The following is a 14,678-nucleotide window of genomic DNA, read 5'->3' on the forward strand; positions in this document are numbered from 1 at the left end:
AATTTGTTAGTAATTTAAATGGCCATTTCCCAAACCTGGCCATTTCCCAGTTAGGCTACCACCTGGCCATTTCCCAGTTAGGCTACCACCTGGCCATTTCCCAGTTAGGCTACCACCTGGCCATTTCCCAGTTAGGCTACCTGGCCATTTCCCAGTTAGGCTACCTGGCCATTTCCCAGTTAGGCTACCTGGCCATTTCCCAGTTAGGCTACCTGGCCATTTCCCAGTTAGGCGGCTACCTGGCCATTTCCCAGTTAGGCGGCTACCTGGCCATTTCCCAGTTAGGCGGCTACCTGGCCATTTCCCAGTTAGGCTGCTACCTGGCCATTTCCCAGTTAGGCGGCTACCTGGCCATTTCCCAGTTAGGCTACTACCTGGCCATTTCCCAGTTAGGCTACCTGGCCATTTCCCAGTTAGGCGGCTACCTGGCCATTTCCCAGTTAGGCGGCTACCTGGCCATTTCCCAGTTAGGCGGCTACCTGGCCATTTCCCAGTTAGGCTACCTGGCCATTTCCCAGTTAGGCGGCTACCTGGCCATTTCCCAGTTACCTGGCCATTTCCCAGTTTACCTGGCCATTTCCCAGTTAGGCCACCTGGGTTAGGCTACCACCTGGCCATTTCCCAGTTAGGCTACCACCTGGCCATTTCCCAGTTAGGCTACCTGGCCATTTCCCAGTTAGGCTACCTGGCCATTTCCCAGTTAGGCTACCTGGCCATTTCCCAGTTAGGCTACCTGGCCATTTCCCAGTTAGGCTACCTGGCCATTTCCCAGTTAGGCTACCTGGCCATTTCCCAGTTAGGCTACCTGGCCATTTCCCAGTTAGGCTACCTGGCCAATTCCCAATTAGGCTACCTGGCCATTTCCCAATTAGGCTACCTGGCCATTTCCCAATTAGGCTACCTTATCATTGACAATTTACATCAGAGAGTGAACAACCCTGAACAAATATAGTTGGTTCCATTATAGAAATGGCACATTGACTATCTGTATGCAAAGACTATGCAAAGACTATGTTGATCAATCCAATCTGTCACTTCCGCAACATGTACTCATGAATATTCAATGAGTCAAGAATTATGGAAGTGATTAAGATTGCAGAAATGCCGCATTCAAGACAACTAGGAACTATGACATTTCAGACTTTTAAACACGTAGCTCCGAGTTCCTCACTGGTAAAGTATCAGAAGGCTTCCTGCATCCCGGCACAACTCTCTGACCACTGGGCTTCCTGCATCCCGGACCTACTCTCTGACCACTAGGCTACCTGCCTCCCGGTCCAACTGGTCCAACTCTCTAACCTCTAGGCTACCTGCCTCCCGGTCCAACTGGTCCAACTCTCTAACCACTAGGCTACCTGCATCCCGGCCCAACTCTCTAACCACTAGGCTACCTGCCTCCCGGTCCAACTGGTCCAACTCTCTGACCACTAGGCTTCCTGCATCCCGGCCCAACTCTCTAACCACTAGGCTACCTGCCTCCCGGTCCAACTGGTCCAACGCTCTGACCACTGGGCTACCTGCCTCCCGGTCCAACTCTCTAACCACTAGGCTACCTGCCTCCCGGCCCAACTCTCTAACCACTGGGCTACCTGCCTCCAGGTCCAAATCTCTGACCACTAGGCTACCTATCTCTAACCACGGTCCCGGCCCAACTCTCTGACCACTAGGCTACCTGCCTCCCGGTCCAACTCTCTAACCACTAGGCTACCTGCCTCCCGGTCCAACTCTCTAACCACTAGGCTACCTGCCTCCCGGTCCAACTCTCTAACCACTAGGCTACCTGCCTCCCGGTCCAACTCTCTAACCACTAGGCTACCTGCCTCCCGGTCCAACTCTCTAACCACTAGGCTACCTGCCTCCCGGTCCAACTCTCTAACCACTAGGCTACCTGCCTCCCGGTCCAACTCTCTAACCACTAGGCTACCTGCCTCCCGGTCCAACTCTCTAACCACTAGGCTACCTGCCTCCCGGTCCAACTCTCTGACCACTAGGCTACCTATCTCCCGGTCCAACTCTCTGACCACTAGGCTACCTGCCTCCCGGTCCAACTCTCTAACCACTAGGCTACCTGCCTCCCGGTCCAACTCTCTAACCACTAGGCTACCTGCCTCCCGGTCCAACTCTCTAACCACTAGGCTACCTGCCTCCCAATATGTATATACTGTATTCTATACAATCTACTGCATCTTGCCAATACCGCACGGCCATCACTCATTCATATATCTTTATGTACATATTCTTATTAATTCCTTTACACTTGTGTGTATGAGGTAGTTGTTGTGGAATTGTTAGGTTAGATTACTCGTTGGTTATTGCTGCATTGTCGGAACTAGAAGCACATGTATTTCGCTAGTGACAAAAATGTGACTAGTAACTCATTAACTAACTAACGTTAACATATATAACTTATAATTTTATTGACCTAAAGCTTAAACCTTCTTGTCTACCTCAGAACGATATTAGCTAGATTGTTAGCATAAGGCTAATCCGTTGACAACTGTACCAGCTACTGAGCTAGTTTAGTAAACTGACATTATTTGTAAACGTGCCCAAATAACTAAACGTTAGCAAGCTAGCTGACTGGCATGCTATCGTAAACATTAATATCCTCGGTATGTTTCCATACGAAATACCTGGCAAAAAAAGATCCCTTGTTTGACCAATAAGACGTTGGTTATTTGCTAACTATATATTAATCACATCGTTAGCTAGATCTCTTCACATTTTGTTACGACCCAACTTGACAGCAAGGTTGACGCAACCACACGGCTCGTTACTAGGATGGGACGATTGATACCGATGCGGTTTCCAAAGCACCAGTTTCCAAAGGCAGTTCCGGTATGCTCTGACGCATTACTTATCCGTCACGACGTAGGGACGTTCCTTTCAAAATAACATTACAACGTGATTAACGACGTCCAGAGCTGCTGCTGTTCTTCTTCTTTGATAGAATGCCGTTCGCAACAATGATATGTGCATTCCGCCACCTACTGTACAGGTGGATAAACGGATCCAAAAAGGAGAAGGAAAAACATGCGGTGTTAAAAAAAAAAGTACAATAAAAAAAACATACAGTAACGAGATGATAATGAAATTAAATCAGCTCTTCTGTTTTAATCAGGTCCCTACATAGACTCAGAAGGATCCTGTGATGGCGGGATATTTCCTGGAGACAGTCGTCCTTGCCGTGCTCGTGCCGTTAAGTCTTAGAGGCCCAAGCCTCCCGGGTGGCGCAGTGGTCTAGGGCACTGCATCGCAGCGCTAGCTGTGCCACCAGAGACTCTGGGTTCGCGCCCAGGCTTTGTCGCAGATGGACACGACCGGGAGGCTCAAGGTTTATACGCTTGAGGTAGCTTCTTTGATCACGTAGGTTGCCAGCCTACGTTAGAAACTGGGGAAAAGCAGAGTGGGAATGTTTACGTTTTCTACACCGGTGGCTAGAAGATGGCTCCCCTGGCAAAGAAACTCAAGGCAACACCGGCCAGTTGGATAATGATAAACGACAAGACGGAGATGCATCCAGCATGAGCAAACGTCGTCCAGCCACCGGTGTAGAAAAGGTAAACATTCCCACTCTGCTTTTCCCCAGTTTCTAACGTAGGCTGGCAACCTACGTGATCAAAGAAGCTACCTCAAGCGTATAAACCTTGAGCCTCCCGGTCGCGTCCCCCATTTGACAGAGGAGTCAAAGGAGCACAGCAAGAGGAGCATGGTTATCAACGATGGTTGCATGTAACGAGCCGTGGAAGCCGAAGACAGTGGCCTCCCGCAAAGCAGTTCAAACTCCCAACGAGAGGCCAAGAACGGATAGAAACAACAAAAACAACAACTCCTCCGCTCTCTCCACTGGCTTCCAGTTGAAGCTCGCATCCGCTACAAGACCATGGTGCTTGCCTACGGAGCTGTGAGGGGAACGGCACCTCAGTACCTCCAGGCTCTGATCAGGCCCTACACCCAAACAAGGGCACTGCGTTCATCCACCTCTGGCCTGCTCGCCTCCCTACCACTGAGGAAGTACAGTTCCCGCTCAGCCCAGTCAAAACTGTTCGCTGCTCTGGCCCCCAATGGTGGAACAAACTCCCTCACGACGCCAGGACAGCGGAGTCAATCACCACCTTCCGGAGACACCTGAAACCCCACCTCTTTAAGGAATACCTAGGATAGGATAAGTAATCCTTCTCACCCCCCTTTTAAGATTTAGATGCACTATTGTAAAGTGGCTGTTCCACTGGATGTCATAAGGTGAATGCACCAATTTGTAAGTCGCTCTGGATAAGAGCGTCTGCTAAATGACTTAAATGTAAATGTAAATAGTTGTTCGCCACCCTGGAGCCTGATCCTCCTGTTCGCCCCCCTGGAGCCTGATCCTCCTGTTCGCCCCCCTGGAGCCTGATCCTCCTGCACCTTTGCCACTGGCGGTACCTGTGTCTGCGGCCTACTCCTACTCCTTCCCCTACGATTTTGAAGTCGACGTCGGCAATCTTCCGTCCCGGCTCTGGATCGAGCGGGGCTTCTCCATCTGTCGGTGGCACCATCCTGTGAAGCGTGGGCAGATTTCCTTGTCCTTATCTGTGATTTTGGGCAGCTCTGTAAGAGTTGTTCCTGGTGCAAAAAACAATGTCCCATCCCGGAGCGAGAGTAAATTACATCACTAAGCTAGTCCATGTGGGTTTTCAAATCTAATGTTATTAGTCACATGCGCCGAATACAACAGGTGACCTTACTTACGAGCCCCTAACCAACAATGCCGTTTCAAAAAATACAGATAAGAAATAGAAGTAACAAGTAATTAAAGAGCAGCAGTGAAATAACGAGACTATATACAGGGGGGTACCAATACAGAGTTAATGTGTGGGGGCACCGGTTATTTAAGGTAATATGTACATGTAGGTAGAGTTATTGAAGTGACTATGCATAGATGACAGCAGTGAGTATAAAGAAGGGATGGAGGGCAATGCAAATAGAAAAACATTTGACAAGATGTTCAGAAGTCTTATGGCTTGGGGGTAGAAGCTGTTGAGAAGCCTCTTGGACCTAGACTTAGCACACTTGCTGTGCGGTAGCAGAGAGAACAGTCTATGACCAGGGTGGCTGGAGTCTTTGACAATTTTTAGGGCCCTCCTCTGACACCAAGTGGTATAGAGGTCCTGGATGGCAGGAAGCTTGGCCCTGGTGATGTACTGGGCTGTTTGCACTACCCTCTGTAGTGCCTTGCAGTCAGTCGGAGGCCGAGCAGTTGCCATAACAGGCAGCGATGCAACCAACATGCTCTCGATGGTGCAGCTGTAGAACCTTTTGAGGATCTGAGGACCCATGCCAAATCCCATGCCAAATCTTTTCAGTTTCCTGAGGGGGAATAGGTTTTGTCGAGCCATCTTTGGCTGTCTTGGTGTGCTTGGACCATGTTAGTTTGTTGGTGATGTGGAAGCTCTCAACCTGCTCCACTGCAGCCCCATCGATGAGAATGTGTGCTCGGTCCTCTTTTTCCTGTAGTCCACAATCATCTCCTTAGTCTTGATCACGTTGAGGGAGAGGTTGTTGTCCTGGCACTACACGGCCAGGTCTCTGACCTAACTATAGACTGTCTCGTCGTTGTCGGTGATCAGGCCTACCAATGTTGTGTCGTCAGAAAACTTAATGATGGTGTTGGAGTCGTGCCTGGCCATGTAGTCATGAGTGAACAGGGAGTACAGGAGGGGACTGAGCACGCACCCCTGAGGGGCCCTTGTGTTGAGGATCAGCGTGGCGGATGTGTTGTTATATACCCCTAATTCATTACTTAAAAATCATACAATGTGATTTTCTGGATTTTTGTTTTAGATTCCGTCTCTCACCGTTGAAGTGTAACTATGATACAAATTACAGACCTCTACATGCTTTGTAAGTAGGAAAACCTGCAAAATCAGCAGTTTATCAAATACTTGTTCTCCCCACTGTCGTTGTTCCTTTTGTCCAGGTGGGAAAGGGCAGTGTGGAGTGCAATGGAGATTGCATCATCTGTGGATCTGTTGGGGCGGTATGCAAATTGGAGTGGGTCTAGGGTTTCTGGGATGATGGTCTTGATGTGAGCCATGACCAGCCTTTCAAAGCACTTCATGGCTACAGACGTGAGTGCTACGGGTCGCTAGTCATTTAGGCAGGTTGCCTTCGTGTTCTTGGGCACAGGGACTATGGAGGTCTGCTAAACATGTTGGTATTACAGACTCGGACAGGGAGAGATTGAAAATGTCAGTGAAGACACTTGCTAGTTGGTCAGTGCCTGTTCACAGTACATGTCCTGGTAATCCATCTGGCCCTGCGGCCTTGTGAATGTTGACCTGTTTAAAGTTCTTACTCACATCGGCTGCGGAGAGCGTGATCACGCAGTCATCCGGAACAGCTGGTGCTCTCATGCGTGTTTCAGCGTTATTTGCCTCGAAGCGAGCATAGAGGTAGTTTAGCTCATCCGGTAGGCTCGTGTCACTGGGAAGCTCTCGGCTGTGCTTCCCCTTGAAGTCTGTAATAGTTTGCAAGCCCTGCCATATCCGACGAGTGTCAGAGCCGGTGTAGTACGACTCGATCTTAGTCCTGTATTGACGCTTTGCCTGTTTGATGGTTCGTCGGAGGGCGTAGCGGGATGTTTTATAAGCTTCCGAGTTAGAGTCCGTTCCTTTAAAGCCTCAGCTCTACCCTTTAGCTCAGTGTGGATGTTGCCTGTAATCCATGGCTTCTGGTTGGGGTATGTACGTACAGTCACTGTGGGGACGACGTCATTGATATTCTTATTGATGAAGACAGTGACTGATGTGGTGTACTCCTCAATCCCGGAACATATTCCAGTCTGTGATAGCAAAACTGTCCTGTAGCTTAGCATCTGCTTCATCTGACCACTTTTTTATTGACCGGGTCACAGGTGCTTCCCACTTTAGTTTTTGCTTGTAAGCAGGAATCATGAGGATATAATTATGGTCAGATTTGCAAAATGGAGGGCAAGGGAGAGCTGTGTATGCGTCTCTGTGTGTGGAGTCTCAGCCTCCAGTATTTATGCTGCAGTAGTTTATGTGTCGGGGGGCTAGGGTCAGTTTGTTTTATCTGGATTACTTCCTGTCTTATCCGGTGTCCTGTGTGAATTTATGTGTGCTTTCTCTAATTCTCTCTTTCTTTCTCTCTCTCGGAGGACCTGAGCCCTAGGACCATGCCTCAGGACTACCTGGCATGAAGACTCCTTGCTGTCCCCAGTCCACCTGGCTGTGCTGCTGCTCCAGTTTCAACTGTTCTGCCTGTGATTATTATTATTTGACCATGCTGGTCATTTATGAACATTTGAACATCTTGGCCATGTTCTGTTATAATCTCCACCCGGCACAGCCAGAAGAGGACTGGCCACCCCTCATAGCCTGGTTCCTCTCTAGGTTTCTTCCTAGGTTTTTGCCTTTCTAGGGAGTTTTTCCTAGCCACTGTGCTTCTACACCTGCATTGCTTGCTGTTTGGGGTTTTAGGCTGGGTTTTTTTACAGCACTTTGAGATATCAGCTGACGTCTGAAGGGCTACATAAATACATTTGATTTGGAGTAAAGGTGGTCGAGAGTTTTCTCTCTCTGTTTGCACATCTAACATGATGGTAGCAATGAGATAAAAACTTATTTAAGTTTCCCTGCATTACAGTCCCCGGCCACTAGGAGCGCCACCTCTGGATGAGCGTTTTCCTGTTTGCTTATGGCCTTATACAGCTCATTGAGTACAGTCTTAGTACCAGCATCTGTTTGTGGTGGCCTGGAGTGTTGTCCTGTTTGCCGTATACAGCAGTATACAGAGTGCCATATTGGTGCCAGCATCGATTTGTGGTTGTAAATAGACACCCACGAAGAATATAGATGAAATCTCTTGGTAAATAGTGTGGTCTACGGGTTATCATGAGATTCTCTACCTCAGGCGAGCAAAACCTTGACTTCCTTAGATATCGTGCACCAGCTGTTGTTTACAAATATACATAGACCGCCTCCCCTTGTCTTACCAGAGGCTGCTGTTCTATCCTGCCGATACAGTGTATAACCCGACCAGCTGTATGTTATTCATGTCCTCGTTCAGCCACGACTCTGTGAAACATAAGATACTTGTTCAGTATAAAGAATGAACTGCCTCTATTTAAAGGTATGCTATGCTGCTATGCTCATACATTCAGTAAATCTCACAAGTTGAACACAGCTCTTCATTCCCCAGAGTATGAAACTGGAATTGTGAAGTATGTTTGAGAACTTATTCGAATGCAATCAGTCTAATGCAGTTACCCTGTTTCTATTCATATTTTAATCAAATCAAAACAAACTTTGTCACATGCGCCGAATACAACAAGTGTAGACCGTACCGTGAAATGCTTACTACAAGCCTTTAACCAACAGTGCAGTTCAAGAAAAGTGAAGAAAATATTTACCAAGTAGACTAAAGTAAAAACAATAACACTAAAAAGTAACACAATAAGAATAACGAGACTATATACAGGGTATTACGGTACAGAGTCCATGTGGAGGCTATATACAGGGTATTACGGTACAGAGTCAATGTGGAGGCTATATACAGGGTGTTACGGTACAGAGTCAATGTGGAGGCTATATACAGGGTATTACGGTACAGAGTCAATGTGGAGGCTATATACAGGGTATTACGGTACAGAGTCAATGTGGAGGCTATATACAGGGTATTACGGTACAGAGTCAATGTGGAGGCTATATACAGGGTGTTACGGTACAGAGTCAATGTGGAGGCTATATACAGGGTATTACGGTACAGAGTCAATGTGGAGGCTATATACAGGGTGTTACGGTACAGAGTCAATGTGGAGGCTATATACAGGGTGTTACAGTACAGAGTCAATGTAGAGGCTATATACAGGGTGTTACGGTACAGAGTCAATATGGAGGCTATATACAGGGTGTTACAGTACAGAGTCAATGTGGAGGCTATATACAGGGTGTTACAGTACAGAGTCAATATGGAGGCTATATACAGGGTGTTACGGTACTGAGTCAATGTGGAGGCTATATACAGGGGTACCGGTACAGAGTCAATGTGGAGGCTATATACAGGGTGTTACGGTACAGAGTCAATGTGGAGGCTATATACAGGGTGTTACGGTACAGAGTCAATGTGGAGGCTATATACAGGGTATTACGGTACTGAGTCAATGTGGAGGCTATATACAGGGGTACCGGTACAGAGTCAATGTGGAGGCTATATACAGGGTGTTACGGTACAGAGTCAATGTGGAGGCTATATACAGGGTATTACGGTACAGAGTCAATGTGGAGGTTATATACAGGGTATTACGGTACAGAGTCAATGTGGAGGCTATATACAGGGTGTTACGGTACAGAGTCAATGTGAAGGCTATATACAGGGGTACCGGTACAGAGTCAATGTGGAGGCTATATACAGGGGTAGTGGTATAGAGTCAATGTGGAGGCTATATACAGGGGCACCGGTACGAGTCAATGTGGAGGTCAATGTGGAGGCTATATACAGGGGCACCGGTACAGAGTCAATGTGGAGGCTATATACAGGGGTACCGGTACAGAGTCAATGTGGAGGCTATATACAGGGGCACCGGTACAGAGTCAATGTGGAGGCTATATACAGGGGCACCGGTACAGAGTCAATGTGGAGGCTATATACAGGGGCACCGGTACAGAGTCAATGTGGAGGCTATATACAGGGGTACCGGTACAGAGTCAATGTGGAGGCTATATACAGGGGCACCGGTACAGAGTCAATGTGGAGGCTATATACAGGGGGCACCGGTACAGAGTCAATGTGGAGGCTATATACAGGGGGCACCGGTACAGAGTCAATGTGGAGGCTATATACAGGGGTACCGGTACAGAGTCAATGTGGAGGCTATATACAGGGTGTTACGGTACAGAGTCAATGTGGAGGCTATATACAGGGGGTACCGGTACAGAGTCAATGTGGAGGCTATATACAGGGGCACCGGTACAGAGTCAATGTGGAGGCTATATACAGGGGCACCGGTACAGAGTCAATGTGGAGGCTATATACAGGGGGTACCGGTACAGAGTCAATGTGGAGGCTATATACAGGGGTACCGGTACAGAGTCAATGTGGAGGCTATATACAGGGGTACCGGTACAGAGTCAATGTGGAGGCTATATACAGGGTGTTACGGTACAGAGTCAATGTGGAGGCTATATACAGGGTGTTACGGTACAGAGTCAATGTGGAGACTATATACAGGGTGTTATGGTACAGAGTCAATGTGGAGGCTATATACAGGGTGTTACGGTACAGAGTCAATGTGGAGGCTATATACAGGGTGTTACGGTACAGAGTCAATGTGAAGGCTATATACAGGGTGTTACGGTACAGAGTCAATGTAGAGACTATATACAGGGTGTTATGGTACAGAGTCAATGTGGAGACTATATACAGGGTGTTATGGTACAGAGTCAATGTGGAGGCTATATACAGGGGGTACCGGTACAGAGTCAATGTGGAGGCTATATACAGGGTGTTACGGTACAGAGTCAATGTGGAGGCTATATACAGGGTATTACGGTACAGAGTCAATGTGGAGGCTATATACAGGGTATTACGGTACAGAGTCAGTGTGGAGGCTATATACAGGGGGTACCGGTACAGAGTCAATGTGGAGGCTATATACAGGGTGTTACGGTACAGAGTCAATGTGGAGGCTATATACAGGGTATTACGGTACAGAGTCAATGTGGAGGCTATATACAGGGTATTACGGTACAGAGTCAATGTGGAGGCTATATACAGGGGTAGTGGTATAGAGTCAATGTGGAGGCTATATACAGGGGCACCGGTACAGAGTCAATGTGGAGGCTATATACAGGGGCACCGGTACAGAGTCAATGTGGAGGCTATATACAGGGGTACCGGTACAGAGTCAATGTGGAGGCTATATACAGGGGCACCGGTACAGAGTCAATGTGGAGGCTATATACAGGGGCACCGGTACAGAGTCAATGTGGAGGCTATATACAGGGGCACCGGTACAGAGTCAATGTGGAGGCTATATACAGGGGTACCGGTACAGAGTCAATGTGGAGGCTATATACAGGGGCACCGGTACAGAGTCAATGTGGAGGCTATATACAGGGGCACCGGTACAGAGTCAATGTGGAGGCTATATACAGGGGCACCGGTACAGAGTCAATGTGGAGGCTATATACAGGGGTACCGGTACAGAGTCAATGTGGAGGCTATATACAGGGTGTTACGGTACAGAGTCAATGTGGAGGCTATATACAGGGGTACCGGTACAGAGTCAATGTGGAGGCTATATACAGGGGCACCGGTACAGAGTCAATGTGGAGGCTATATACAGGGGCACCGGTACAGAGTCAATGTGGAGGCTATATACAGGGGTACTGGTACAGAGTCAATGTGGAGGCTATATACAGGGGTACCGGTACAGAGTCAATGTGGAGGCTATATACAGGGGTACCGGTACAGAGTCAATGTGGAGGCTATATACAGGGGGTACCGGTACAGAGTCAATGTGGAGGCTATATACAGGGTGTTACGGTACAGAGTCAATGTGGAGGCTATATACAGGGGTACCGGTACAGAGTCAATGTGGAGGCTATATACAGGGGCACCGGTACAGAGTCAATGTGGAGGCTATATACAGGGGGCACCGGTACAGAGTCAATGTGGAGGCTATATACAGGGGTACCGGTACAGAGTCAATGTGGAGGCTATATACAGGGGTACCGGTACAGAGTCAATGTGGAGGCTATATACAGGGGTACCGGTACAGAGTCAATGTGGAGGCTATATACAGGGGTACCGGTACAGAGTCAATGTGGAGGCTATATACAGGGGCACCGGTACAGAGTCAATGTGGAGGCTATATACAGGGGCACCGGTACAGAGTCAATGTGGAGGCTATATACAGGGGCACCGGTACAGAGTCAATGTGGAGGCTATATACAGGGGTACCGGTACAGAGTCAATGTGGAGGCTATATACAGGGGCACCGGTACAGAGTCAATGTGGAGGCTATATACAGGGGCACCGGTACAGAGTCAATGTGGAGGCTATATACAGGGGCACCGGTACAGAGTCAATGTGGAGGCTATATACAGGGGGCACCGGTACAGAGTCAATGTGGAGGCTATATACAGGGGCACCGGTACAGAGTCAATGTGGAGGCTATATACAGGGGCACCGGTACAGAGTCAATGTGGAGGCTATATACAGGGGCACCGGTACAGAGTCAATGTGGAGGCTATATACAGGGGTACCGGTACAGAGTCAATGTGGAGGCTATATACAGGGGCACCGGTACAGAGTCAATGTGGAGGCTATATACAGGGGTACCGGTACAGAGTCAATGTGGAGGCTATATACAGGGGTACCGGTACAGAGTCAATGTGGAGGCTATATACAGGGGGTACCGGTACAGAGTCAATGTGGAGGCTATATACAGGGGTACCGGTACAGAGTCAATGTGGAGGCTATATACAGGGGTACCGGTACAGAGTCAATGTGGAGGCTATATACAGGGGTAGTGGTATAGAGTCAATGTGGAGGCTATATACAGGGTATTACGGTACAGAGTCAATGTGGAGGCTATATACAGGGTATTACGGTACAGAGTCAATGTGGAGGCTATATACAGGGGTAGTGGTATAGAGTCAATGTGGAGGCTATATACAGGGGTAGTGGTATAGAGTCAATGTGGAGGCTATATACAGGGGGCACCGGTACAGAGTCAATGTGGAGGCTATATACAGGGGTACCGGTACAGAGTCAATGTGGAGGCTATATACAGGGGCACCGGTACAGAGTCAATGTGGAGGCTATATACAGGGGGCACCGGTACAGAGTCAATGTGGAGGCTATATACAGGGGTACCGGTACAGAGTCAATGTGGAGGCTATATACAGGGGGCACCGGTACAGAGTCAATGTGGAGGCTATATACAGGGGGCACCGGTACAGAGTCAATGTGGAGGCTATATACAGGGGGTAGTGGTACAGAGTCAATGTGGAGGCTATATACAGGGGGCACCGGTACAGAGTCAATGTGGAGGCTATATACAGGGGCACCGGTACAGAGTCAATGTGGAGGCTATATACAGGGAGTACCAGTACAGAGTCAATGTGGAGGCTATATACAGGGGTAGTGGTATAGAGTCAATGTGGAGGCTATATACAGGGGGCACCGGTACAGAGTCAATGTGGAGGCTATATACAGGGGAGTACCAGTACAGAGTCAATGTGGAGGCTATATACAGGGGTAGTGGTATAGAGTCAATGTGGAGGCTATATACAGGGGGTACCGGTACAGAGTCAATGTGGAGGCTATATACAGGGGTAGTGGTATAGAGTCAATGTGGAGGCTATATACAGGGTATTATGGTACAGAGTCAATGTGGAGGCTATATACAGGGTATTACGGTACAGAGTCAATGTGGAGGCTATATACAGGGTATTACGGTACAGAGTCAATGTGGAGGCTATATACAGGGGGTAGTGGTATAGAGTCAATGTGGAGGCTATATACAGGGGTAGTGGTATAGAGTCAATGTGGAGGCTATATACAGGGTATTACGGTACAGAGTCAATGTGGAGGCTATATACAGGGTATTACGGTACAGAGTCAATGTGGGGGCTATATACAGGGGTAGTGGTATAGAGTCAATGTGGAGGCTATATACAGGGGTAGTGGTATAGAGTCAATGTGGAGGCTATATACAGGGGGCACCGGTACAGAGTCAATGTGGAGGCTATATACAGGGGTACCGGTACAGAGTCAATGTGGAGGCTATATACAGGGGTACCGGTACAGAGTCAATGTGGAGGCTATATACAGGGGCACCGGTACAGAGTCAATGTGGAGGCTATATACAGGGGGCACCGGTACAGAGTCAATGTGGAGGCTATATACAGGGGTACCGGTACAGAGTCAATGTGGAGGCTATATACAGGGGGTACCGGTACAGAGTCAATGTGGAGGCTATATACAAGGTATTACGGTACAGAGTCAATGTGGAGGCTATATACAGGGGGTACCGGTACAGAGTCAATGTGGAGGCTATATACAGGGGGTAGAAGCTGTTAAGGAGCCTTTTGGTCCTAGACTTGCCGCTCCGGTACCGCCGTGCGGTAGCAGAGAAAACAGTCTGACAATTTTATGAGCTTTCCTCTGACACCGCCTGGTATATAGGTCCTGGATGGCAGTAATCTTAGCCCCCAGTGATGTACTGGGCCGTACGCACTACCCTCTGTAGCGCCTTACGGTCAGATGCCGAGCAGTTGCCGTACCAGGCGGTAATGCAACCGGTCAGGATGCTCTCGATGGTGCAGCTGCAGAACTTTTTGAGGATCTGGGGACCCATGCCAAATATTTTATGGGACAAACATACAGTACCAGTCAAAAGTTAGGACACACCTACTCATTCCAGTGTTGTTGTTGTTTCACTATGTTCTACATTGTAGAATAATAGTGAAGACATCAAAACTATGAAATAACTAAAAACTTTTTTGGTTACTACATGATAAGTAAATCAAAATATATTTGATATTTGAGTAGCCAGTAGCCAGCCTTTGTCTTGATGACAGCTTTGCACATTCTTGGCATTCTCTCAACCAGCTTCATGATGTAGTCACCTGGAATGCATTTCAAGTAACATGTGTGCCTTGTCAACTTAA

The 14,678-nt window shown here is 48.2% G+C and overlaps 1 long non-coding RNA gene across 25 annotated transcripts; it reads right to left on the reverse strand.

Annotated features, from left to right (window-relative positions):
- Positions 1 to 33: 33 nt before the first annotated feature.
- On the reverse strand, positions 34 to 2,839 carry LOC127908705 (uncharacterized). Of its 25 annotated transcripts, none has more exons than XR_008068124.1 (5): positions 1,673 to 2,839; positions 608 to 1,553; positions 399 to 503; positions 141 to 293; positions 34 to 89 (listed from the first exon to the last, which is right to left on the reverse strand). It is a non-coding gene; the product is annotated as an uncharacterized LOC127908705 (long non-coding RNA). The 25 variants fall into 25 exon arrangements; XR_008068127.1 differs by having other exon boundaries at positions 44 to 293; positions 1,673 to 1,996; positions 2,069 to 2,839; XR_008068117.1 differs by having other exon boundaries at positions 44 to 293; positions 1,673 to 2,032; positions 2,069 to 2,839.
- Positions 2,840 to 14,678: the final 11,839 nt, after the last annotated feature.

The sequence above is a fragment of the Oncorhynchus keta genome, chromosome 1, assembly GCF_023373465.1.
Source record: "Oncorhynchus keta strain PuntledgeMale-10-30-2019 chromosome 1, Oket_V2, whole genome shotgun sequence".
NCBI lineage: Eukaryota > Metazoa > Chordata > Actinopteri > Salmoniformes > Salmonidae > Oncorhynchus > Oncorhynchus keta.